This window comes from Triticum aestivum, chromosome 5D (genome assembly GCF_018294505.1).
Source record: "Triticum aestivum cultivar Chinese Spring chromosome 5D, IWGSC CS RefSeq v2.1, whole genome shotgun sequence".
Classification (NCBI taxonomy): Eukaryota; Viridiplantae; Streptophyta; class Magnoliopsida; order Poales; family Poaceae; genus Triticum; species Triticum aestivum.
The window spans coordinates 230,705,462-230,713,135 of record NC_057808.1 but is presented as its reverse complement, the minus strand read 5'-3'; the positions used below and the strand labels follow the sequence as shown (position 1 = coordinate 230,713,135).

The 7,674-nt window shown below is 46.1% G+C and overlaps 1 long non-coding RNA gene across 1 annotated transcript; it reads right to left on the bottom strand.

Moving 5' to 3' along the window:
- Positions 1-2,658: 2,658 nt before the first annotated feature.
- On the bottom strand, positions 2,659-5,945 carry LOC123120328 (uncharacterized). Its single transcript, XR_006459412.1, has 2 exons — positions 5,579-5,945; positions 2,659-4,645 (listed from the first exon to the last, which is right to left on the bottom strand). It is a non-coding gene; the product is annotated as an uncharacterized lncRNA (long non-coding RNA).
- Between the last annotated feature and the right edge of the window lie 1,729 nt (positions 5,946-7,674).

Sequence of the window (7,674 nt, the reverse complement as noted above, 5' to 3'; positions counted from 1 at the left end):
CAATTCCCTTTGTCAATCGGTACGTTACTTGCCCGAGATTCGATCGTCGGTATCCCAATACCTTGTTCAATCTCGTTACCGGCAAGTCACTTTACTCGTACCGTAATGCATGATCCCGTGGCTAACTCCTTAGTCACATTGAGCTCATCATGATGATGCATTACCGAGTGGGCCCAGAGATACCTCTCTGTCATATGGAGTGACAAATCCCAGTCTCGATCCGTGCCAACTCAACAGACACTTTCGGAGATACCCGTAGTGCACCTTTATAGTCACCCAGTTACGTTGTGATGTTTGGTACAGCCAAAGCACTCCTACGGTATCCGGGAGTTGCACGATCTCATGGTCTAAGGAAATGATGCTTGACATTGGAAAAGCTCTAGCAAACGAACTACACGATCTTTGTGCTATGCTTAGGATTGGGTCTTGTCCATCACATCATTCTCCTAATGATGTGATCCCGTTATCAATGACATCCAATGTCCATAGTCAGGAAACCATGACTATCTGTTGATCAACGAGCTAGTCAACTAGAGGCTTACTAGGGACACGTTGTGGTCTATGTATTCACACATGTATTACGATTTTCGGATAACCCAATTATAGCATGAACAATAGACAATTATCACGAACCAGGAAATATTAGAATAACCATTTTATTATTGCCTCTAGGGCATATTTCCAACAAAGAGTACGGCGGGTCACCTGGTGGAGTAGCAAGTTGCAAAAAGGCAAGTTTAACCTAGTTATGGCATGAAAGCCGGTCAAGTGGGTATGAAAGCTATACTCATTGAGTAGGAAGCCCCCAAGCGACCTATAGCATGAAAGCCAATCAAGAGGGTAAGAATAGCTATGCTCATTGAGCAGGAAGCGCCCAAGTGACCTATAATATGGCATGAAAGCCGATCAAGAGGTTAAGAAAAGCTATGCTCATTGAGCAGGAAGCCCCCAAGTGACCTATAATTGGGCATGAAAGCCGATCAAGAGGGTAAGAATAGCTATGCTCATTGAGCAGGAAGCCCCCAAATGACCTTATGATCAATCAATAAAGACTCTTGCACAAAAAATATGAGATGAAAACGACAGAGGCCCCGAAACTTGGGGATCCCGGCTTTATTATGTTGATCATAAAAAGATATGTACATCAATGAAGGTATATACAATGATGAGAGTCAATGACTAAAGTGTAGTAAGCCCGAAGGTGAGCGATGTTCCACGGCCTGTTGGTCTCTTGCTCAAAAGTATGTGATTTCTTGCGCTTACGTATATCAATGAGATAATACGAGCCTTTATTGAGATTCTTGCTAACCACAAAAGGTCACTACTAGGAAAAAGCTTACCACTAGCGTAGGTTTTTTGCATAACAGTAGCCTTTATTGACGAAATATAAATAGCAGTAGCGCGTTTTTTACCCCACGCTGTTGATAAACAGACATACCAGTAGCGTTGGTGCAACCCACGCTACTACTATTTTGCAACTGCGCTACTACTAACGGAATAGTAGTAACGCGTTTATAATACCCCCACGCTACTAGTAACTAATTTGGATTTAAAAATAAATAAAAATCTACCTTTTCCAGTTTAGACATACATTTCATAGTACTCACGTAACATGCATTTCATAATGGGAAACGTTTATACGCGGTCGACCGGCTAAGTTTTCCACCGGTTCGCACCGCTCACTCACGCACACGCTCGTCTGCAGGTGGGCCCTGCATCGAACGACTCAAATCCCCTTTACCTTATCTCTTCAGGGCCGATGAGATCCACTCATTTCTTCCTCGTGAACGAACACATCTACTCTGGTCCACGAGCTCCGTTCCCCCCCTCTCCCTCCATCTATAGGCGCTTGCTCTCCCCTATCGGCGACAAGCTGTGCCGGCCAGCCATGGCAGCTCGTCAAGTAGCTAGTGCTCCTCCGCCATGGCAGCACGTCAGTCCCAGCGCCACACGCAGCACCCACTCCCTCTTTTTCTGCCCTCGAGGGTTCATCGAGTCCTTGCTCCTCCGCGACCCCCCCCCCCCCCCGGACCGCACCGGTGCTGATGCTGCCAACGACGACCACCCGCTGCTGCTACCACGCTGTAGTACAAGCTCCAAACCAAGTGGGCGGACGAGATGCTGGAACCGGCCTCAATGGAAGCTACAATCGGCGGCAATTTTTGCTACAAGTGTGTTTTTGTTTTGCTGGAGTCAGTAAATTTTTTTTAGGATCTGTAATTGAGGGTGTTTTCTGCTGGAACCAGCTTCAAATTTTGCTACCACCGTATATATTTTTTGCTACCACCATAGAGATGTTCTTTGCTACTACTATCTTTTTAATTTTTGCTTTTTTGCTGGATCCATCTCTTTTTGCTGAAACCGCTTCCAATTTTTTTGCTATCACTGTCCTTATTTTTTGTTGTCACTGCCTTTGATTTTTGCTACCAACTCATCTCTTTGATTTTTTGCTGGATCCATCTTTTTGCTGGAACCAACAATTTTTTTTGCTACATCCAGCTTTGATTTTTGCTCCTGTGGATGGCCGGCGAGCACGGCTGCGCCGTTGGCCGGCATGCACGGTCAGCCAAGGATGGGCACCTGCAGCGGCGAGCGCGGAGTCCCCATAGATGAGAGTTGCTGGTCAACGCAGAGCCAGATGCGAAGGGGAGAAGATGATTAGGGGAAATTAACGGTTCGAGGTGTGCTGGGGGCTGACCGGCCGAAATTTTCGGCCGGTGCGCCGGCGCCTAACAGTCGCCTTTCATAATAGTACATGTTCTGCATACCGTCAATCATACATATTTGATATAGATAATTAATACACATATATATACAATATACGCCACACGTATAGGTCGTCAGCGTCGGCGCCTCCACAAGCTCGTGTTGATGTCGTCGGCGTCGCTGCCGCAGCACCGTGACGATGTCGTCGTCGTCGTGGTCGGCGCCGGACAATGCCGCCGTCGTCGCAGCAGCAGCCCCGTGTCGATGTCGATGTCATCGCCGCCGCCGCCCCAGCCCGTGTCGATGTCGACGCACCTAATTGATGTGAAAATGGATAGGAAGTACAGAGCAGATCAATGGTTCAAACTTTCAAAGGCTTGAGGTTGGTTTTGCTTTGGTATGCTTACCAAAAAGAGCAGAAAAAACAAAGTCATGCTGAACTCTAGACTACATCATTTTGTTCTATGTTAGTGGTGTCTTGTAGACAGTTGGCATATTTATATAACTCAAATTCACTTTATGTATACTTAGCAGATTGGTGGCAACCAGCTGAACACCATGAGGCAGAGGGTTACCTAAACAGACAGCACCAGTAGCAACGAGGCATAAGGAAACCAGGAAGTAATCTCTAGTTTTTTAAGTGAACATTTTACCACACCTGATGTTTCCCGTGAGGGAGGCTGTTGTTCATTTTGTGATTCTCTTCTGCCAAATGTTTACCATGAATAGTTTCACTTTTATAAAGCTAATTTCCCTTGTCTTTTTCTCATTAATCCATTATAGTTATTAATTCGATAAATCCCATGAGTAAGAAAGCAGTGAAACTAAATTTAGGGTCGCATACCTGGGCATTCTCACTCCTATGTATATATGCAGATAAAAAGCTCTAATAATAAACCCAAGAACCAATATATGCAGCTAGTACATTCTCCCAGATTTGTCTGCTAAGAACAAAAGCTGGAACAAAGGAAATCGCTCGGTACTTAGGTAGCGGCTTCAAAGAAATGAGATGAATTAACTGGCACATGGACACAATAGACAATACACATATATAGCATAGCATGATCCATATATATTTTGGGCATCAAGTATTCTCAGACAGTCACCTAACTAATGTGTTGGGATAACACATGAGAACACAATCATGTTTTTTGATTACATAAATACTTGGGTAACACCATATTTCACTTAATATCAATTAACCATCAGTCAGAAATGAAGAACTTTTACTCAATGCATATAGATCAATAAAGTATAGATGGGGGCAAAGAACCACATGGAGTACCCAGTTAAATCTGCTACCCAATTGGCTATAATTAATAGAAACAGTATGCAGATTCTGAATTTTCTGGACGACATTGGCCTCAGAAAACAAACTGAATGAGGAATTTAGCTACAGTGCAACCAAAGATAACCTATTAAAGCTGAGGTCTCATACTCCTGGAAATTGCTCGCACTTAACCTACAACTAGAACGGTAGGACCTATGTTCACTAACAGTTCAAACTCCACATGACTTGTGACTGCAATCAGAATTCTGCGTTCCAGTTGTAATATTTGCTCAAAGAAATATCTAGCACCGAAACTCTGTCAGTTTCATTTCCAAAATGTGGAGTAATTACCATGAACCAGGGGGTATCGAGGACATGGCGTTTTCACCAAGAATCATTGCTACAAGATTCTCTACATACATACAGGCGAAGCAATTTTCACCAAGAATCAGCTAGCAGTCTAATATAATCCCCTTTCCAATTACTCAAGGAGAAACTGATGAAAAGACAAGTTAATTAGCTGGTATAAAAATTAAACCTTTTGAGATGGACGGATGCCCTCTTCACTCAGATCTGAAGATGATGGACGGATGCACCCAGCAGCTTTGTCGCGGACGGCGACGGAGAAGATCTTTGCACAAACCTTCCCACTCTGTCGCTATCTTCTACCTGTAAATGAAAATAGACCTTACTTATCAGAGAAGCAAATGTGAAATTGTTCAGATTAGATGTATTCAACAAAGACACTTCAATCACAGAGCTCAATATCTACTAGCTTAAATTCAAATGCTTTACTCAAGATTGAGATATCATAGTAGACTCTGGATGCACACTAACTACTCTGCATAGTTTCCATCTAAGATACTATCTAGAGAGATAGTAAACGACTAGTCAGAATACGTAAACAACAAACTTTATACTAGAGGAGTTGCCGGCAGTTACAGAGCCATTCTTCTTAAGCTAGTAGGAACCTTGCTGTTGCAGCGTATTTGGGGGCATTGGACATGGTCTCCATGCCGCCAGCAACGACGGCGTTGTTGATCCCCAGCTGAATCAACCACAAGCATGACAGCTGTAAGGAGCAGGCCAACAAGCAACAACATACGTATAAGGTTTGGTACTCAACCATGTGGCTATTCCGTTGAAGGCACAGAGCTACTACCTCTCTTGCACATGGAAGCACTAAGAAAAATAGCAAACGAACCCCACAACCAACCTGCACGCACGTAGCAGGAATTTCTTTTGTGAATCTAAACGAACACACACAGGCCTAGAAAAGCAATAAGGAAAAACCTAAGAATCAGAATCAGTACAGGAAGCATAGAGGGGGAGTTTCCCCCCAATATAATCAACAAGATGAAAACAAGCGCACTAAATCAGAATCAGTACAGGAAGCATAGAAGGGCGTTTCCCCCCAATATAACCAACAAGATGAACACAAGCGCACACACAGGCCTAGAAAAGCAACAAGATGAACACCGTCTGGCTAAATCAGAGATGGACGGGGAGACTCCCCGCCGCCGCCACCCGCCGCCGCCGACAAAGGGAACCACCGGAGATTGACGGGGAGAGAGGCAGGGGAGCGGCGGCGTGCGTGCTTACCGCTGTGGCGCGGAGGGCCGGATCGCGACGACGACGGTGACATATGACGGCGGGGAAGGGAGAGACGACGCCGCGCGGAGGCTGGGAGCCCGGCCTTGGCTGCTGCTTGATTGCTGGAGACGCCGAGCAGCAGTTTCCCGTGTGGGCGGAGCCCAGGAGAGGAGAGGAGGTTGAGGAGAGAGGAGAGGAGGTTGAGGAAGGGGAGACAGGAGGCCGCCGGTGGGGGACGGGACGGGGGGCCGCCGGTGGAGGGGGTCTCGATCTAGATCTGGCTCGGGGTGGGTGGCGTGAGTGGAGTGGGAGGTTGGTGGCATAGCAGCAGCGAGGTGCCCCACCTGCGCTACAACTATCAACTAGTAGTAGCGCAGGTTTTATACCCCACGCTACGATAAGGTAAAGTGGAAATCATTTACTAGCAGCGCAGGTTTTATATGCCCGCGCTATTACTATGCCATACCAGTAGCGGTTTTTTTGCCCACGCTACTACTAAGTAGCAATAGCGCGGGCCAAATAACCCACGCTACTACTAAATGTCTATCTATAGAGGTCTTTCTAGTAGTGGGTCCTTCCCAAGGCGGGGACAGCTTATGCATGCCTATCTGATCTTGAATCAGTCGGAGCACTAAGTCGTCCTCTTGAAACGCCCAAGTTTTAACTCTGCCGGTATGATAGCGACGCATGTCTTGTTGATAAATCACCGGACGGGCTGCTGCAAGATCACGTTCTTCATCCAAAACATCAAGTGTGTTCTGATGCGCCATCTTATTACCAGATTCAACGTAAGCCACCACCCTGGGCGGGTCATGACGGATATCGCTTGGGAGAACCGCCTCTGCGCCATAAACCATGAAAAAAGACGTATAGCTTGTTGATTTGTTGGGGGTGGTTCTGATACTCCAAAGAACTGAAGGAAGCTCTTCAACCTAACAACCCGGCATTCGCTCCAAAGGAACCATAAGCCGTGGCTTAATGCCTCTCAAAATTTCTTGGTTAGCCCGTTCTGCTTGACCATTAGAATGTGGATGAGCCACGGAAGAAACGTCAAGGCGGATATGCTCTCTTTGACAGAACTCCTTCATAGCACCCTTGGACAGATTAGTGCCACTACCAGTGATAATACTATGAGGATAACAAAGCAGAAGATAAGCTTTTTAACAAACTGAACTGCAGTCGCTGCATCACACTTGCTATCTGGCTCTGCCTCAACCCACTTGGTAAACTTGTCAACCGCCACCAGAAGGTGGCTCTTCTTATCTTAGACCTCTTGAACGGTCCAACCATATCAAGCCCACAAACCATAAACGTCCAAGTTATTGGGATCATCCGTAATTCCCGAGCCAGCACATGAGCTTGTCTGGAGAATTTTTGACACCCATCACACTTGCTAACAATATCCTCTGCGTCTGCATGAGCCGTTAACCAGTAAAACCTATGACGAAAAGCTTTAGCCACCAAAGATTTTGAGTCAGCATGATGACCACAATCACCTTCATGAATCTCTCGTAAAATTTCATGGCCCTCCTCAGGAGAAACACAATGTTGGAACATGCCTGTCACACTGCATCGGTGTAACTCGCCATTGATAATAGCCATAGAGTTAGACCTCCTGGTGATCTATCGTGCTAAAGTTTCATCCTCGGGTAACTCGCCCCGAGTCATATAAGCCAGATAAGGCAATGTCCAGTCAGGAATAGCGTGAAGAGCCGCCGCCAACTGCGCCTCCGGGTCAGGGATAGCAAGGTCTTCCTCAGACGGTAACTTGACCGATGGATTGTGTAACACATCGAGGAATATATTAGGGGGCACCAGTTTATGTTGAGATCCAATCTAGGACAATGCATCTGCCGCCTAATTTTTCCGCCGATCAAGGTGATCCACTTGATAGCCTTTAAAGTGTCCAGCAATATTATCAACCGCCCGACGATAAGCCGCCATGAGCGGATCTTTAGAGTCCCACTTTCTTGAGACTTGCTGAGCCACAAGGTCTGAGTCACCCACGCATCTGACCCGACTTAAATTCATCTCCTTATCCATATGAAGCCCATGGAGCAAAGCTTCATACTCAGCTGCATTGTTAGTACAAGGAAACATTAACC